The 18,600-nt window shown below is 37.1% G+C and overlaps 1 pseudogene; it reads right to left on the reverse strand.

Annotated features, from left to right (window-relative positions):
• Nucleotides 1–517: 517 nt before the first annotated feature.
• Nucleotides 518–12,355, reverse strand: LOC129485328 (putative tripartite motif-containing protein 64B; annotated as a pseudogene).
• Between the last annotated feature and the right edge of the window lie 6,245 nt (nt 12,356–18,600).

Genomic DNA, 18,600 nt, shown 5'->3' on the forward strand with positions numbered 1-18,600 from the left:
AAAATAAATAAAAAAATAAGAAAAAGCAAAAAAAAAAAAAAAAGAAAATAAGCACTCTTTTTATTCTTTGTAAGATAAGATATCCACCACTTCATTATTCTACCCCAGCCTGGTTCAAATATACAACTAAGACAAATGATTTACAGTGTGTACAAACTGAAAACATACTCTCTGAAAAAGGAATCAGATTAAAAAAAGAACGTACATCGTATGATTTTATTTACCTGAATGTAAAAACATAAAAAATATATTAAGTGCTGTCAAGGAATGGGGGAGGGTGAGTGGAGAATAAATGTTAATGTGTATTGGGATTCTTCTGGAAGTGATAAAAGTGCATAGGCAGTAGAGAGCTCTGATGCCTGCACAAGCGTGATATACTAACAATCTCTGAATTAAATACATTAGAACATGACTTTCACGGTAAGTGAATGAACCTCAACAAAACTAGTACAAAAAAATTATTGGTGTTCTAGTAAAGATTCCACAATAATTTATTAAATAAAATAACTTAATTAACAAATGTACACATTCAAGGTGGTTATCCCATTTATAACCATAAAGTAATTACATTCCATGAAGTTACAATGAGCTCACAGGCTCTCACACGTAGGGTCTTAGGACACTATTTGCCTCATATATGGGAGGTCACAATAAATCATCATGAAACCAACTTTTCATGTACAACCAAAGCAAAAGAATGGCCTCAGAGGGGAAGAGAAGGAGGAAGGAGGAAAACCATAGAAAAGAGAACCTTTAGAAACATCAAAAAAACTCACAGATCCGTTATCATAATCCAGAAACACCCCAACCCGACCCAGAGGCCTTTGCACATACTGAATTAAAGGTGGAGAGTTGGTGGAGAGACTACAGTGATTCCTCCTTTTTGAGGAAATTAAAAAAAATGTTTCTGGTCGGGCGCGGTGGCTCACGCCTGTAATCCCAGCACTTTGGGAGGCCGAGGTAGAAAGATCAGGAGGTCAGGAGATCGAGACCATCCTGGTTAATACGGTGAAACCACGTCTCTACTAAAAATACAAAAAATTAGCCGGGCGCAGTGGCGGGCGCCTGTACTTCCAGCTACTCGGGTGGCTAAGCCAGGAGAATGGCGGGAACTCAGGAGGCGGAGCTTGCAGTGAGCCGAGATTGCGCCACTGCACTCCGGGCTGGGAGAAAGAGCGAGACACCATCTCAAAAAAAAAAAAAAAAAAAAAAAAAAACTTTCGTCAGAATCAATAACGATGTTGGCATCTGCAGCCCTGAAATCTCTACAGACTCCCAGAATCCAGTTGGAGGAGAGGGTCACATCCACCTCCCAGAAATGCCTGCGGGAGGTGAATGCTTGTGCTCCCCATGCAGCAAAGCTCCCCACTCCCTGGGGATCCACGGGAGCACTGAGATGGTCATCTCCAAATATCACATATCTCACATCCTCAGAAAGGCTTATATAGCAAGGAATCATTTCCGTGCTCAGAGCATTATCCACTGACAAGGAAAAAATATTATATTAGTGAGTGCTATGAGGGACAGAGGCTCTGTGCCCAATTATTCACTTCATTTGCTCTTCTTCCAAGAAAATACAGAAAAAAGGAAGCCAAGAGAGTTCAGCCCCATGTATCCATGAAGATGAAATGTTGTTACACCACTACAGCACATACAATTATGTATTATTACTTAAATAATAGAGAAAAAATGTGACCATCTCACTGGGTGAAGTAATGATTTAATGTCTGTCTCTGCATAGTTTGTTTCAGGACATATCTAAAATGTTTTTTTGTCTTCAATAGAAAAATCTTCTTGTATTATTTGTGTTTAAGATCATCAACAGGTAGACATCAATTTGCTGTGATGTGAGAATTTATTGGAATGTAAGTAATGCCTGTTATAGTCTCAAACATAAAAAATTTGGTAGAAATTAACACATTTAAAATTTATAAGTTTCTGAGAAGAATACTCTAGCTTTACATTATCTGTTTAGCTCCTGATTCAATCTACTCTGGGGTCCTGCCCTCTGCTACTTAGACCTGCTCTCTAGAATGGGCCTAACATGGTTCAGCCACGTTCACAGATCCCTCACTTTTCACTTGTTTTGATATGTATCTGATGGCATTAGAATTGTTCTGATTATGGATATTTCAGTCATTTTCTTTGTTGATCAAAATGTTCTGATTTTGTAAATAATAAAGGTTACTTGTAGAAGGCATGTAAATGCACATAGAATAGAAAGAATTAGAAACCATTATGCCAAATCTAAGCCTTCAAAATTGAATTAAATTGAATAAACATGAAATACTGATGCCACTATGAGAACCAGTGTCTTCATAACTATATGATCTGAATATTCTTTGTCCTCTTATTCTGCAGATAAAGTATGTATCTTTCTTTACATTTTCATCAAACTGTAAGTCTGGAAATTGAGTTTTGATCATTGTAATATTACTATGAAGGTTGAGAAGATGCACATGTTTTGGAAAAGTATGTATTACCTACATGTCAAAACTAATAAAACTTAAGTGGGAAAAGCCTCAACCAAGGGACCCAATAAAGAAATAATTTGAGGCTGGACGGCCAAGCAGCTGGCTCTTGCCTCTGAAGTTGTTGAGCATGTCTAGGACTCCAGTTATGCGCCATGAAGTGAGCTCTGGGTTCACTGGCTGGGGCTTTTGCATCTGTGCCAAATCAGTCCTGCAAAACAAATGGCCACAGCTATAGTTCCAGGCCCAGAGTTAATCACACAGTCATACAAAGATATCACATTTTCATATAAGATGTTTCCTCAGAATTCTGCCCGTTTTGGTTAACTGGTTGTACATTTTATTCCACACTCTAGGGGCCATAAGGATGTTACTTTTTCTAAATTTTACTTCCATAAAAACCCAATTTCCCCAGATATGTTATCCTCACACATTACACAACTTCTAAAGTCATTAAAAGTCATTGCCTCCATCTGCCCATCACACCCCCTGAGGGTAGGCAGAAATCTTGGGAATATTTCAGAGAGCAGAAAACTCAGACAAAAACCTTTGGGACTTCAGGCTGCAGTTGTCACTAATGCTAGTCAGTGTGTAACAAAGAATGTTCACTGAGACAAAAGGCTTTAATCTTTTGTGCAAATCAAAGGAGTCTAATTCCAGCCTGAGAACCCTGCTGCTGAGGGTCCTGAGGCAACCATTTTCCTGAGGTCTTTCCTATAACTGGGTGTACGGTGATGGAGCAGGCCCGGGTCATTGATGCTTTTAGGAACAAAACATCCCTCCTCAGCCCATCCTTAGGGAAACTCTCTCCTCCCTCTGTCTTTTTTTTTTTTAACCTCTGACCCCTCTAGAGTAGAAGATGCCACTATGATTCCTCAGAGTAATTTTGTATTAAGATCTGTGGGGTATGGCTGGTCAGGATGGATGGATTGGGAGAACAAACTTCCAAATGACAAATTGTTTTTATGTATATTTTAATTCATACAAATTTTAAGATGAAAACTTTCCAGACCCAAGAGAAGAAGACCTCAGGCCGTCTTTTGAAATAAAATTGGAAATAGCCCCCGACAACGATGTTAATACTCAAAATGTATACATGCCCTTCATTCACAAGAGAACAAACTTTTCAGAAATAGCATTGTTTTTAGTGTAAACTCACCTTGCTGATACATTTCCCACATCCTGCAAAAAAATAAAAGATAATATTAATTATGAGAGATTTTTCCTTCTGCATCTTTTCGCACACTCTTGTTTCTTTCTGTTTTAGTGTTTTAATAATGTATATCTTTTTATTTCCTGCTAAGGAATCATTCAAGCCTAGATTAATAACAGAACCTCAACTAAACAATAAATAGCTTCATCAGTGGGCATTAGGAAGAAAGGAGCTCAGCAAGAGATGGTGGAGTAAAGCAAGGATATCTAGGTTTCCAGTGTCATTCATTTCCTAATCTTATTTCCAAGGAAAGCTCTGACCACACATGACAACTATTAAAAGAAAACAGAGAACCATATGAGAAACAGAGTACATGGACATTGATGAGCAGCTTTGAGAAATCTTGCCCAGGGAAGGGGAAACCCCTCAATGTCTTCAGCAAATCACTGCTGTCTGGGACATCAGAGTGAGGAGGAACTAGGGCATGTAAATGGATTATTACTAACCTTCCCCTGGCCTAGAGTTCTAATGATTTTGGATGATCTCTCTGTGTGGATAGTACTCCAAATTATATTGAAGAGAACTTTGTTATATGTTATCAGCTAAAATGGCAAAAATTTCCCAAAGATTACCAAAGTATGCAGTAATAAGTGAATGGAGAAAGGAAATGGTGGAAGTCAGACAGCATGTGTCACTTAGCTTAGAGCAGTGACATATGCAGGTGATATTTGCATCTCCTGGCAGCACTGTCCAGCAAAGGCTTCCTGTCTCTGAGGTTGGACCCTCCCTCCTCACCTAAAGCAGCTCCCCGTCAGGCATGCGGCATGTCTCCCACAGCTCTCTGTACATGTCTTTCGTCCCTTCTAAATGTTGGGTCATTCTCACTTGACTGTCTTGTAGTTGTTAGAAAAGCTCTTTTGCTTGTCTTTCCAGTGCCTGCAGATGCAGTTGCTCCTCCTCTTCGAGAAATATATGCATCTTTTGATATTGAATACTGATTATCCTCTTCCTTAATGACACACAGTGCTGCAGAGACGTTTGGTTAAAAGGATTACATGTTCTCACTCTCAATAGAAAACTTCAAATAATTATATGCTGGGTGTAATCAAGCAACTTATAAACTTTCTGCCTCACTCCTGCAAGGAGTCTTGAATATTTGCTATCTTTTTCTGTCCATCTTTTTCAATGTTCCTATTCTCTCTCCCTTTTTAAATCAAGCCTTTATAAAGACTCCTGGTTTCTGTCACTGTGACGCTTCTTCACATTTGTTACTGAGTCAATTATTTCCTCTATTAATCTCTCTTTTAGGATTTTTCCATGTCTGATTCGCCTACATGTTAAAAAACATTTAACCATACACCGTATTATGCAGTTTTTTTTTTACTTTTACCATATTTTTACTCTATATACTATTCTATTGCTTTCACCTTCCTCATACCCAAACTTAGTGAAATGTTGTCTCATCTGCAGTGTCTGAAAAGGTTGATACCAACCTTCAAATGTGAACTAGAATAGACATCATGCCGTTTATCTATACACTAGATTTAATTTGGCTAGCTTGTGTGGGCTTCTCTGTTTGCAACTGCTATTATATCAATTGAAATCACTACATTTTCTTGGATGAAATAACTATCTTTCAACTGGTAGTTTGAATTTAGCTAAAAATTATAAGCTAATATCATGTTTATTTGCATAAAAATAAAGAAAACATTTTCATTCTTACCTCTAACGAATGAAATTTGCTAGTTTCCTGATTTAGATTGTTTCGTGTCTCTTGATTGATTTTCCATAAATAGTCCGTTTCCTTTATAAGTTTCTCCTGCAAAAGAAGCAGGAAGCTTAGCAATAATGAAGACAATATAGTAGATTTCATCCCCTTATCAATAAAAAAAAGGCTGTCATTGAAAGAAACATAAATTAAGTTAGAGTGGAGTGGTCAGATTTTTCCAAATTAAACACATTTGGTTCTAATACTTTGATGTGAAAGGTGATAGAAACATAATAGAGAGTTTTAAGGGACCCTTCAGATAATGTCATCAATTTTCTGAGAAACTGGCTTTTATATAACCTGACTTTGAACAGTGTTCTTGGTGCTGGCCACCTGCTCCACAGCTCCATTCTATATGTTTGAACAACGTTTCCAAGGAAACCTCCTTTAGTGAAGTCTCAACACAGCTATGATTAGAGTGCCAAATTAGTCAGCAACATTGAAAGGACACCTTTATGTGTCATGATTGACATGGAATAATCACCCCCTCCACCATCTGCATTCTCATCACCGTCATTATCATAGGCCCTCATCATTCTTATTTGGGACTCTACATAATTCACACTGCCTTAGAGGCATCACGTACCCTGCATTCCTCAGCAGCCCATCCTTTTGGGCTGTGGATGTGAGCCATGTGCTCTGGTGACTCAGCGCAGGGCCCACAGAGCAATCTCTTGTCAGCCTCACAGAAGCTCCTTAGTCTCCTCATGGAGCACACCGATATTGTGTGAGCTGTTGATGTTCTGAGGTCTGGTCTGTCTGGCTAGGGAAGCCAGCTTTTTGAGTGCCACACTGGTGTTGAAGTTGGGCTTCTCTGAGATTTGTCTGCACAAAGGGCAGTGAATTGATGCTCTGCCTTCTTCTGAGCAGAGGCAGAGGCAGGGCCTGCAAAAGCTGTGCCCACAGTCAATGGTGACCGGGTCTATGAGGTATTTCAGGCAAATGCAGCAAATGAGCTCATTCTGGAAGACTCGCAGGGCATCTGAATCCGTGTTTCTGAAAATTAAATAAAGAAAGTGAGAATTTCTTTCTCTTATTTTTATTTGCCCCGATGAAAAGGAAAAAAAAGGCTGGTGGACAATTTTCCTTGTCTACTTGAGCTCTGTCCAATATGTCTAATAAGTTGGTTCCAGTACAAACTGAGAAATAGTAAACGCAAACATGCTGGATTTATAAAGTTTTCCCTCAATAGTCATCGAACATTCAGTCCAGGACTCCCTGAGATACCAAGATCCTAAGATGTTCAAGTCTCTTATTAGTAAATGGTGTGGGATTTGTATGTAACCTAAATCTATCCTCCTGAATACTTTATGTCTAGATTACTTTGAATGCCTAATACAATGTAAATGCTATATAAATACTTGTAATGTCATACTGTTTAGGAACAGCAAGAAGATTAAAAATATGTACATGTTTGGCAGGGCGTGGTCACTCATGCCTGTAATCCCAGCACTTTGGGAGGCCGAGGCGGGCGGATCACAAGGTCAGGAGATCGAGACCATCCTGGCTAACACGGTGAAACCCCGTTTCTATTAAAAATACAAAAAATTAGCAGGGCTTGGTGGCACATGCCTGTAGTCCCAGCTATTCGGGAGGCTGAGGCAGGAGAATAGCTTGAAACCAGGAGGCGGAGGTTTCAGTGAGCCGAGATCACACCACTGCACTCCAGCATGGGTAATAGAGTGAGACTCTGTCTCAAAAAAAAAAAAGTACATGTTCAGTACAGCTGCTTTATTCTCCCTCTAAATATTTTTTATCTGAGATTAGTTGAATTCACTGGTATGAAATTATGGATATGAACAACCGTGATGCAAATGAGAAAATGAGACAACAGTACTCATGGCATTTTTGTTAAACAAGCTGTGCTCTCAATCATTCCCAGTTACTTAGACAAGCTTAAAGCCTGGGCAGAGGGTAAAAGCAGGGATGATTTCTGAGTCACTTATATAAGATGATTAACGAAGAGGCACATTCTGAATGTCATCCTGTCTCTGTCATGCTATCTCTCTCACTGATTCCATGATGATAATATATGAAAGACACTAAGTATCTATGGTATTATTCTATACTCCCTGCCTCCAAACTCACTTATGAAGTTTGCTCAGACAATTATAAATAAAGTAGCTTTTATCTAAGATTGATTAATCAGAGTGAGTGGACTGTCAACTCCTAAAATTATCAATCATTAAATTTGTCGTTTTAACTTTAATATCAAAACTCTTCCTTTCAATACATTAAATGTAAATAATATCTATTATTTTTAATTAGGAAAGTTTTTTCCCATAGTCAATTCAGATGATTAGAGAGAACACTTTCACATTCTGAAATAGCCAATGTTTCACCTATAATAATTAACAAGATTAATCAACAATTAATTATCTTCTAAAATAACAAAAAAAATTAGATATGTATTGGGTTTTCCACTCTACACTAGAAAATCCAGAAATGCAGTTAATGGAAGCGTGGCCGCCAGTTCACCTTTCCCCTTAGTGACTTGGAAGTTGCAGCTTCTTGGGAGCCCTTGCCACTTGGTTAGATCTATTGATCTATTTTCTTTCTTTCTTTCTTTTTTTTGTTGTTGAGATGCAGTCTCACTCAGTCACCCAGGCTGGAGGGCAGTGGCACGATCTCAGCTTACTGCAACCTCCACCTCCCAGGTTCAAGCAATTCTCCTGCTGCAGCCTCCCAAGTAGCTGGTATTACAGGCGCCCACTACCATGCCAGGATAATTTTTTTGTAATTTTAGTGGAGACCGGGTTTCACCATGTTGGCCAGGCTGGTGTCTAACTCTAGACCTCAAGCGATATGCCTGCCTTGGCTTCTCAAAGTGCTAGGCTGCAAACATGAGCCATCATGCCCGGCCGATTAAATCTATTTTCAACAGCTTTCAAATCTAATCTGCAAACTGCAAATTTTGAAGAGACAGCAAATAAGATCTTTGCAACAAGAATTTTCAAAGTAATTCAACATTTTTAACATTCACTTTGGCGTACATTATAACCACTACTACATGCCCACATTCTAATGAACATTTTAGGTATTTTATGGGTTCTATCATTGCATGAAACTATGGAAATATATCTTTTCACACTTAGGAAAAATCTAACAATACAGAAAACAGTCACATAAAAAGAATCAAATAGCAAGGGAACACAAACCATATCTTACAAACTGAAGATACTTTATATTGATTTTCTATAAAATCACTAAGACGGTTATTTGTTTGCTTAGAAAAGACCCAAGCATGCTGCCAGGTAAATTTAAAGTATTTTTAAGAGTAAAAGTGAGCATGATGGTTTTGCTGCACATTTTATACTCACAAGGCTACTATGGATGGTCTCAGTCTAGAAGCTCTGTAGACATCCAGATTAGAAGTAACTCCTGGTGCTCCAAAGCCCAGCCACAAATCCACTGGGTCCTCACTGAAGGAGAGAGAAGTCTCTTGACAAGCACCCTTTTAAAGTGTATGGACCCACGAAAGACCACACCCACTTCCTGAGGTGGATTAGATTGCATAGAAACCGGTAAATTGGCGGATTAGGTTTATAAAGTATTGAAAACCACACTTGGGTGCTCAAAGCTCAACAGAGAAGTTTGGAATGAGATGCAAGAAAGTTGACTTAACACAGGGTACTCAAAGAAGTATTTTAAGTACAACAATTATTTCACCAAATATTATCACATGCTAAGTTTTGTTTTGTTTTGTTTTTGTTTTTGTTTGTTTGAGATGGTATCTTGCTCTGTTGCCAAGGCTGGAGTGCAATGGCTTGGTCTCAGCTCACTGCAACCTCTGCCTCTCGAGTTCAAGCGATTCTCCTGCCTCACCTTCCCAAGTGGCTGGGATTACAGTCGCCCACCACTACGCCCAACTAATTTTTGTAGTTTTAGTAGAGATGGGGTTTCACCATGTCGCTCAGGCTGGTCTCAAACTCCTGATCTCAGGTAATCTGCCCACCTTGGCCTCCCAAAGTGCTGGGATTACAAGCGTGAGCCACTGCACCGGGCCACATGCTAACTTTAAAATTTTGTTTCTCACTCCGTTTTAAAATTATAATTGCTTAAGTGCCTAGCAGTTATTTATCTGAATATGTTCAAAGATAAAACATTAACTGGGATTACCAACACATCTGTGCTGTGTAACTCTCTTGTTTAAAAAAGTATAACAAGGAACTTAATTGTGTTTCACAAAATTGTACATATAATGGTTGATATAATTAGCTGTTTTTCTTTTTTTTACTATTTTATGACTATTTCCTAATGATGGATTTGTATGAAAATAAAGTCTGTTTTTTATTTATCCATCTTTTTGAATAATTGTAAAACTGAAAATTTACATATATATGTACATAACTATCTATAACAATGTTATGTATTCATATTTTTAAAATTATATAATAATTAATTTACACAATAATAATTATTATTACTTTTTTTTTTGACATGCTGTCTCCCTCTGTCAACCAGGCTGGAGTGCAATGGCACCATCTCAGCTTACTGCAAACTCTGCCTCCCAGGTTCAAGTGATTTTCCTGCCTTAGTCTCCCGAGTAGCTGGGATTACAGGTGTCTGCCACCGTGAGTGGCTAATTTTGGTATTTTTAGTAGAGATAAGGTTTCACCAAGTTGGCCAGGCTGGTCTCGAAATCCTGACCTCAGGTGATCCGCCCATCTCGGGCTCCCAAAGTGCTGGGATTACAGGCATGAGCCATGGCACCTGGCTGTTATTTACACAATAATTATGTCCATAATTATCTTTAATAGTGCATGAAAGTTATTTGTAACACAGTTGCCATACTAACAGATTTTGTTGTCTTTTACCATGATTTAATAAATCACCAATGTTTATACATAGTTATATTCATAAATTATCTAATGTTTGGGGATTTAGGTCATTTCTGTAAACTTAAAATTAACAAACCTTGCTAGAAGTTGAAAAAGTAGAAATCTATATAAAAGTCGCCATTTATATATTAAGAGACATTTAAAAAATTATAAAATTCATAAAAGCCAGCATATCCCAGAAAAAGATGAAGTGGCTGTCTTTTTAATCAGTCCATGGCACTGCAAATTAGTATGTTTTCTGAAGTGTCATTTGATCAGCATTATGCTTCAAAAAATATATCCAATAAAGTTAAGAAAAGGTAATCATAGATATATATATATATGCAGACATTTCCACAAATGTTGTTCTTTGAAAACAGATTCAAACACTTCTTAAAATGTTGCATATTATCTACCTAAGTGTAGAGAAGAAAGACTTTCTGGTATTCTCACTTCTCAGTAAAAATTTGATTCTCCATTTTGTAGACTGCACTGTATTAGACAGAAATAAACAATAAGCAACTTATGAGATGCATATGAAAGAATAAAAAATAGTTGCAAATTTTAGTGCTAGAAGCTGAAAAAGTTATCTATTTTACTACAAATATGTTATCATGCAGGGTAGGTAAGAGAGAAAAGGCAGTATTTCCTTACGTAACTAAAAAATACTCTGTCATTTAAGTGAAAATATCAGACATTTATTGATCACCAATTCTGTGCTAAAAACTGTTCTAAGTGCTTCACATGTTCTAGCTTACTTAATTGTTACAGCAACCCCATAAGATAAATAATATTTTATACTCATTTAAAGATTAAGAAATGTAAGAACAGGAAACCTTAATAATTTGTCCATAGGCATAGTCTAATTAAGTAGGAGAACTAGGGTTTGAAACCAGGCAGTCTGTCCCTGAACACTGTTTTCCTTTCAGTGACATTAAATATGTTGCCAAAGTATCTTCCTAAGCCACCAAATTACATACAATATTTTGGGGGGACGCTTCTTGCATGCTGGCAGAATTGATTGAAAGTTGACAAAGCCTTCAAGTATTGTGCAGGCTTTGGTCCACTTTTTTGAATAATAATATGCACACTGTCCTACATCTACCATACTGTCCAACCCTCTATCAATGACATCACAAAAACCCTGTGGGCATGCTCGGCCAAACCCCATAACAAAGGCATTGTGGAAAACCTAGTGTGCAGTGCAGCTCTTCTTTTCAAAGCACAGAATGTCTCAGAGGGTCTCTTATGTGCGCTACTCTGATTACTCACAAAATAAATGTCTGCTATGGACTCTCCTTACTGGTAGAGATTGGAGCCAAAATTGTAACAAACCCTCACGTTCTGCACATGTATCCCAAAAATTAAAGTAAAATTTAAAAAAAAGTGTAAAAAAAACCAAGACTAAGTCCTTAAGGAGCTCATGGTCTAGTAGTTCATACAAAGGAAGAGACAGTCATCCTAAAAGTCTTCCTAAAAGAAATGACACCTAAGCTGAAACCCAAAGGATGAGGTTAGTCTTATCTTTTCTGATAGTAAAGTCTAAGTGACAGCAGTTGTCATGAGAAAAGATTGTGGGGCCTGGCATGGTGGCTCATGCCTGTAATCTCAGCATTTTGGGAGGCCGAGGTGGCTTGACCGGTCAAGCTAGGAAGTTCAAGACCAGGCTAGGCAACATGGTGAAACTCCATCTCCACAAAAAATACAAAAACTAGACAGGCATGAGGGTGCATGCCTGTAACCTCAGCTAAGTCTTAGGCTGGACAATTGCCTGAGCCCAGGAGGCTGAGGTTGCATTGAGCAGGGATTGTGCCACTGACTGTAGCCTGGGTGACAGAGTGTGACCCTGTCTCACACACACACACACAAAATATTAGTTCTGTTCTCTTCCTGGGTTGATATCCTTCTATTCTCTCTAGGCCAGAATGCTTTCTGAAATGGAAATGTGCCTATATTCCTACCTGCTTAACCTTATTATGGGATTTTGATAAACTAGAAGAAAGTAGTTACACTCCTCTTGATGTCTTCCAAAACGTACTTGATGTATTTGGTGCTCAGGGTATGAATTGTTCTTCCCACAAATGCCTTGGATTCTAGTAAGGGTGAGTTCCTTGTATTTCTTTAACTTGCCACAATCATCCATACTTCTATTATTTTGTATAACATGATTACATTGTCAGTGGAAATATAAATAAATAAAATTACTTTGAAGCGCTGTGGCATTGCCCAATAGAATTGCAGATCCACCAATTTTATAACCCAGACATTCCAGTTATCGGAAGATACTGTCTGGAAAGAGAATCTATTGGCTATTTACATTAGGAGACATGTTCACAAAATCAAAATACAAAAATCACTCCAAATGTACAACAGCAGAAAATGAACAAATATATATCATTGTGCACCATTTATCCAACTTTGGGTTTCCACTACAAACTCACTCTTGATTGTTTACATAAATAGATCTGGACTCTTTAAATATTTTTTTCTTTGCCACGTGTTAAGATGTCAATCTGTGTGAGTAGAAAGCATTGGAGAGAAATTCCAAAAATGCGCTTCCAATCTGCTTTGGAAATGACACCTCCAGTGTCTGGCCCGGAGGGCATACAGGGATACACCAATGCCCAGATTGTGTAGTTCAGGCAGTTGCTATAGCATCCACTTCCTGAAGTTCATGGTGGCGAGGAGAACTGAGCAGCCACGAGCTTCTCCTGATACTGCCCTTTGCCAAATCTGAGGTGGAGCCTGTCTGGCATGACATTTCTTTGTAAACAGCATTACAAGTGGCCCAGAAGGCAAGTTTCTGGGGAGCTCTGAAGTGTGGATTTAAAGCAAGTTGTTCAAGCGCAACAGCACAGCGACTTCTTAACATTCAGTGAGGCCAAGGGGTGAGGGGACTCTTCATTGGCTACTCCAACTTCACCCTGGAAACAATGGCAATTCCTTATATGTGCTCATCACGTATTATTTAGACTTCTTACGTTCTACTACACAGTATTTCCTTGCTCAAATGCTGTTATAATTAATCATTCTTTATATTAACTTTCCCTATTCACATTATTATATGTTTTCTCTGTCTTGACAGACCCTGAATCTTCCTTTCATTTGAATAAACGTTATCCGCCTGTATCTATCTATGTATCTATGTGTCTATGTATCTATCTATCTATCATCTATCTATCTATCTATCTATCTATCTATCTATCTATCTATCTATCTATCAATCTACTTACTTATCTATGTATCTGAACACTTAAAGACCAGTGGAAAAAAATCAAGTACCACAGAACTATACATGGTATGATTTTATTTTAAAAAGTTTAAAACTACCTAAAGCCAAACCATAAAACATGTAAATAATATAGCCATGTGTGATAAAATTATAAAGAATAACAGAGGAAATAAAGATAAACACAAAATTCAAGACAGTGAAAAAGCACAACTGTCATTAGTGCACGGGGAACCCAAACATATTGGAAATGTTATTTTCTTAACATGGCTAGTAGGTTCACAAATGTTCATTACTATTTTTCTCTATACTTGTGTGTTGTATTATAGTCTTTTACGTAAATAAAATATTTTAATACAAAATAGTGATTTCTTTTGCTATAGAGTGATTACATATACTAAAAGTGTAATTTAATCAGTGTCCCAACTAGTGCGCTGAGATAGTGATCCTCTCAGCCTTGGGAGACCAGGCAGGGCATGAGGCCTCTGGCTTGGAGCAGTTGCGCATATTCCGCAGTGTGCTCTATGACAAACTGATGTTTTCCCATGTGTGAAGCGACATGGATACATTAGACTTGATTCCTCGAAAATACCAGATGAGAGTTTTACGATATTTGTCCATTCCCCTTGGATTTAATACTGACTTTGATTCTTCTACTTCAGAATAATCTTGTATAATTATAAATTTTGATTTTTTTATTTTTAATCCATGAGAAAATAAAAGAAAAAATATATACACAGACAAATATATGAACACTGACATAACTATATATTCTATCCATCTTTATTTCTAAAATACTAATTTTAAAATACATCAATATACCCATCATGATTCTTTCTGAGTGACATACCACACAAATTCAATATGGGTTCTCTAAGGAATCCTCTTAGGCTACTTGTTTCGAAGCCTCTGAAGCTGCCTGCCCAGTGAAGGCTGCAACAAAGCTTTCTCTTCACTCCTCCCTTAGCCTTGCATGGGTCCACTTTCCTTTCAATATCAAACAGAACATTAGAAACTCCTGGAAATGACTCCCCTGAATACTTGCTGTGGCTGCTTGGAGCATAGATGACATACCTGTTGATAAAACAGTATACTGTTTACTAGTTGCCCAAATGATATGGAAGAGAAACATAAGGGCACTCTACAATTCTAACACTGAATATTTCTAATTTAACAATTTGAAACAGCCACTTGTCAACTAAACTTCCACATTAAATCAACTCTAAAGACTATTATGGTCAGGCGCAGTGTCTCAAGCCTGTAACCCCAGCATTTTGGGAGGCCGAGGTTGGCGGATCACGAGGTTAGGAGTTCGAGACTAGCCTGGAAAGCATGGTGAAACCCCATTTCTACTAAAAATACAAAAAATGAGCCAGGCATGGTGGCACGTGTCTGTTGTCCCAGGTACTCAGGAGTCTGAGGCCGGAGAATTGCTTGAACCGGGCAGGCAGAGGTCACAGTGAGCTGAGATCATGCCATGCCACTGCAATCCAGGCTGGGCTACAAAGCAAGGCTCCATCCTTTAAAAAATAAATAAATAAATAGAATGGAAAAGACTGGTTTATGAAATATGTGTTAATTAATAATATTTGACTTCGAACAAATAACCTAAAGTGGTAAGTGGTTCAATGCTACAACAGTAACAACGATAAAATAACCACAGCAATAGTGCTGGGTAATAAAGTATTTACTTACAATTTTTCTAATTCTTCAAGATAAACTACACACAGTTGATATTAGTGTTTCCCAGAGGAGGAAACTGAGATCTGAGAAATCAAGTTGCTAAATGCTTTGTCTCAAGGCACATTACAAGTAAGTGCTGATTTTTTAATATATCATAATGAATGATAGCACAACTGTGATCCTTAAAGTCCTGTTTGTGATTAGTCAACCATCTATTGTGTTTTTTTGTCCTTTTTAAAAAAGCCACACTACCATGTTAGCATACTTAACATAAAACATGAAGAAACATCAAAAACAATTTTGTAATGTTTCGTATGACCACGACAGAAGATGTTTTATGGAACGGGCAAAGATATTTTCATGTCATAGACCTAGAAAGGAAGGACAAACTCTGAAGAGATAAATAAGGCCAGGAGCAGTGGCTCATTACTGTAATTCCATAAATTTGGTAGGCTTAAATGGGAGAATTGCTTGAGGCCAGGAGTTTGAGACCATCCTGGGCAACACACGGACACCCTGTCTCGACAAATGAAAGTACAAATATTAGTTGGGTACTGTGGCACGTGACTATAGTCCTAGCGATTTTGGAGGCTGCGGTGGAAAGATTGATCAAGCCCAGGAGTTTGAGGCTGCAGTGAGCTGAGATTGCACACTGAACTCCAGCTTGGGAGACCGTGTGAGAACCTGTCTCTTAAGAACAACAACAAAATAAGCTGGGGCGATGGGTAAGTTAAAAATATGCTGCCACTGGCCAACCAATCGAACTGTTGAAAACATGCTCTTACTCCCAAGCCAGACACTTTGATAATCCCTGGACAGAAAGATGGAGCCCTTTTTGTCTGTCCAATGACCTAACACCTTTCAATACATATAAGATCAACCTGGGGATAGTCAAGGTTTGGCTGAAAAAAATTACAATAGTCAAGATTTAGGAAGAAAAACATCTGTGTCAAAAATATGAAAAACAACAAATATAGATGTGTTGATTATATACCTTAAATATAGAGAGATTTACTGGGTTTTGCGTATATGTACACAAAAATATATTTAAAATAGGAAAAGGGCTAGAATTATACAAACAAGAATATAACCATGATTTCATATTTTTCTGATGGAATTAGGCAGATATTTACTTTCTGCAGTGGCTTTCTTGATCTTTACAGTTTCTAAAATAAACATTATTTTAAAATAACAAACAAAAAGATACTGAAAATAAAGATATGCAAAAATTATATTACATTGTATGAGAGAATATTATATTTATCATTACTACATATATATTGAAATTTTCTATTGGCTTGCAAGAAATCATCTATGATATTTTTCCACAGTACAAAAAAATAGAAAAAGTGATATTATAACAGGGAATCATTTTTTCTTTTCCTACCTATAAAAACGTCTATCTGGTAACCCTAAGGATCAATAAATGCTCATTACAGAAACATTGGTTGATTATTCATAATTCTCAATAATATTGGAATGAGAAATAAAATGAACATAGTTATAACTTCATGAAAATGCATTCCTATAGACAAAATAAAAATTTCAGAACAAAACTGAACTTAATCAGTCAGCTCTGGGGATTGGTTCCAGGACACTGTCAGAGATCAAAATTTGTGCATACTCAAGTCCTGCAGAAAAGACACGTATACATGAAAAGTAGGCCCCCCTCTTCTGTGGAATTAACAAGCTGAATGTGAAAAAAACACTAAACAAAACAAATCGATTTGTCAGAATAATAATCCAGATTTTAGTGTAAATTATTTAATATTTCATCTTTTCAAGTGATTTTCCGAATAATGTAAGTCCAGCATTCTCAGAGTCTGAAAAGACTTTCTGGATTAGCTTGCTCTGCCTCAGTGAGGAAAGGTAGCTGCTGATGTGGAATGTGAAGCCACATCTGACCTCCCTTGGGTTAACTGGCCATAATATAACTCTCACCACATGCCTAATGCCCTTTGACATCCTGGTCTTCATATTGTTAAGACAATGAAGTAGGCAATAAAATAAAAGAAAATATTTCTGAAAAACATGGCTAAGAGTCCCAATGGAACGTAATAGTTTTGCTTTATTTTGTCTTGTTTTTTAGAAAAACATTCATAATTTTCTTACTTTACACATTTGTCATTAGTTCTTTATTGGCCGCATCTGAGGTTCTCAGATTCAAGCTCATGTAATGAGTATCATTCTGTGAAAAAAAGTTCTAACATATCAAAGCTAAAGGAAAAATAATTGTTGAGGTTTGTTCCATAGAAATAAATTGACTCAAATAAAAGCCTTTTCTTCTGGATTTATGTCCTTCCTACTTTGTGATATTTTTAACAAAATCATTTTCTGTATGCAATACTAATATTTGAAAAGATAAATTTGAAAAAAATAATTTGGCAAAATAAAGTTTACCATCTTTAAAAATAAAGAGTTGGCCCTCTACATACGTGGGGTTCTTTCCTTCAATACTGTATTTTATTATGTTTTATTAAGACATGGAATTTTGCTCTTTTGCCAGGGTGGAGTGCAGTGGCTTGATCATACCTCACCACATCCTCAAACTCCTGGGCTTAAGCAATTCTCCTTTCTCAGCTTCCTAAGTACTTGGGATTACAGTGAATAACTCTGGATTTTCTACCTATCTTTTCTTGCTGATGTGAAATCTACAGATCGAAAGGGCTGACCGTATTTTTTAAAAGCATTGTGCTTAAGTAGACCTGTGCAATTCAAATCAGTGTTCTTCAAGTATGAAATGTGTATTTTAAATTCCTATAATATGCAAATTAAAAACAATAAAATACATAGCTACCACATTTTTAAATCTTATAAAATACTATTCTGCTAAAGCTTACGAAAGCACATAAAAAGCTGCATGTGCCAATGGGAAAAAAGATAGTGATTTTTATTTACATCGATAATAACTAACTGATAAACCCAGGTATACAAATATAGGCAAGACTTTCTTCACCTTAGGTCTCCTAGTAATCTGCTCACAGAAATAATATTAATATTAAATTAAAATAATCTAATAATATTTAGTAAGATGCCTGACAAATTATAAATATTTACCAAGTGATAACTAACAATATTCTAATTTTTAAAGCTAAACCTATTAGGAACACAAAACATGGTGCTTATTTCAGTCTTTCTACAATATCTGGAAGCCTGCTATGAATCAAACACTCCCTGCTTTCACAGAACTTACAGTCCAAAAGGAGTGATGGGGTTCCTATTGCAATAAGAATGATTCGATCTAATTGAAAGTGTATCAACAAGCTCTGAGTAGATGAACAATGAGTCACTCACTTCAATATAGCATTCTGTCACAATGTAATTAACTTATGAGAAGCCATCATTATATTAAGAAAGCATTAATTATTATATTCATTCATTTATCTCTTATTTTTATAATATAGTTTTACTAACAGTTGGCATTTAGAACTGGCTGATCACCTCCTATGAGCCAATTACTGTTTTGAATGTTTATA

This window comes from Symphalangus syndactylus, chromosome 6 (assembly GCF_028878055.3).
Source record: "Symphalangus syndactylus isolate Jambi chromosome 6, NHGRI_mSymSyn1-v2.1_pri, whole genome shotgun sequence".
NCBI classification, from domain to species: domain Eukaryota; kingdom Metazoa; phylum Chordata; class Mammalia; order Primates; family Hylobatidae; genus Symphalangus; species Symphalangus syndactylus.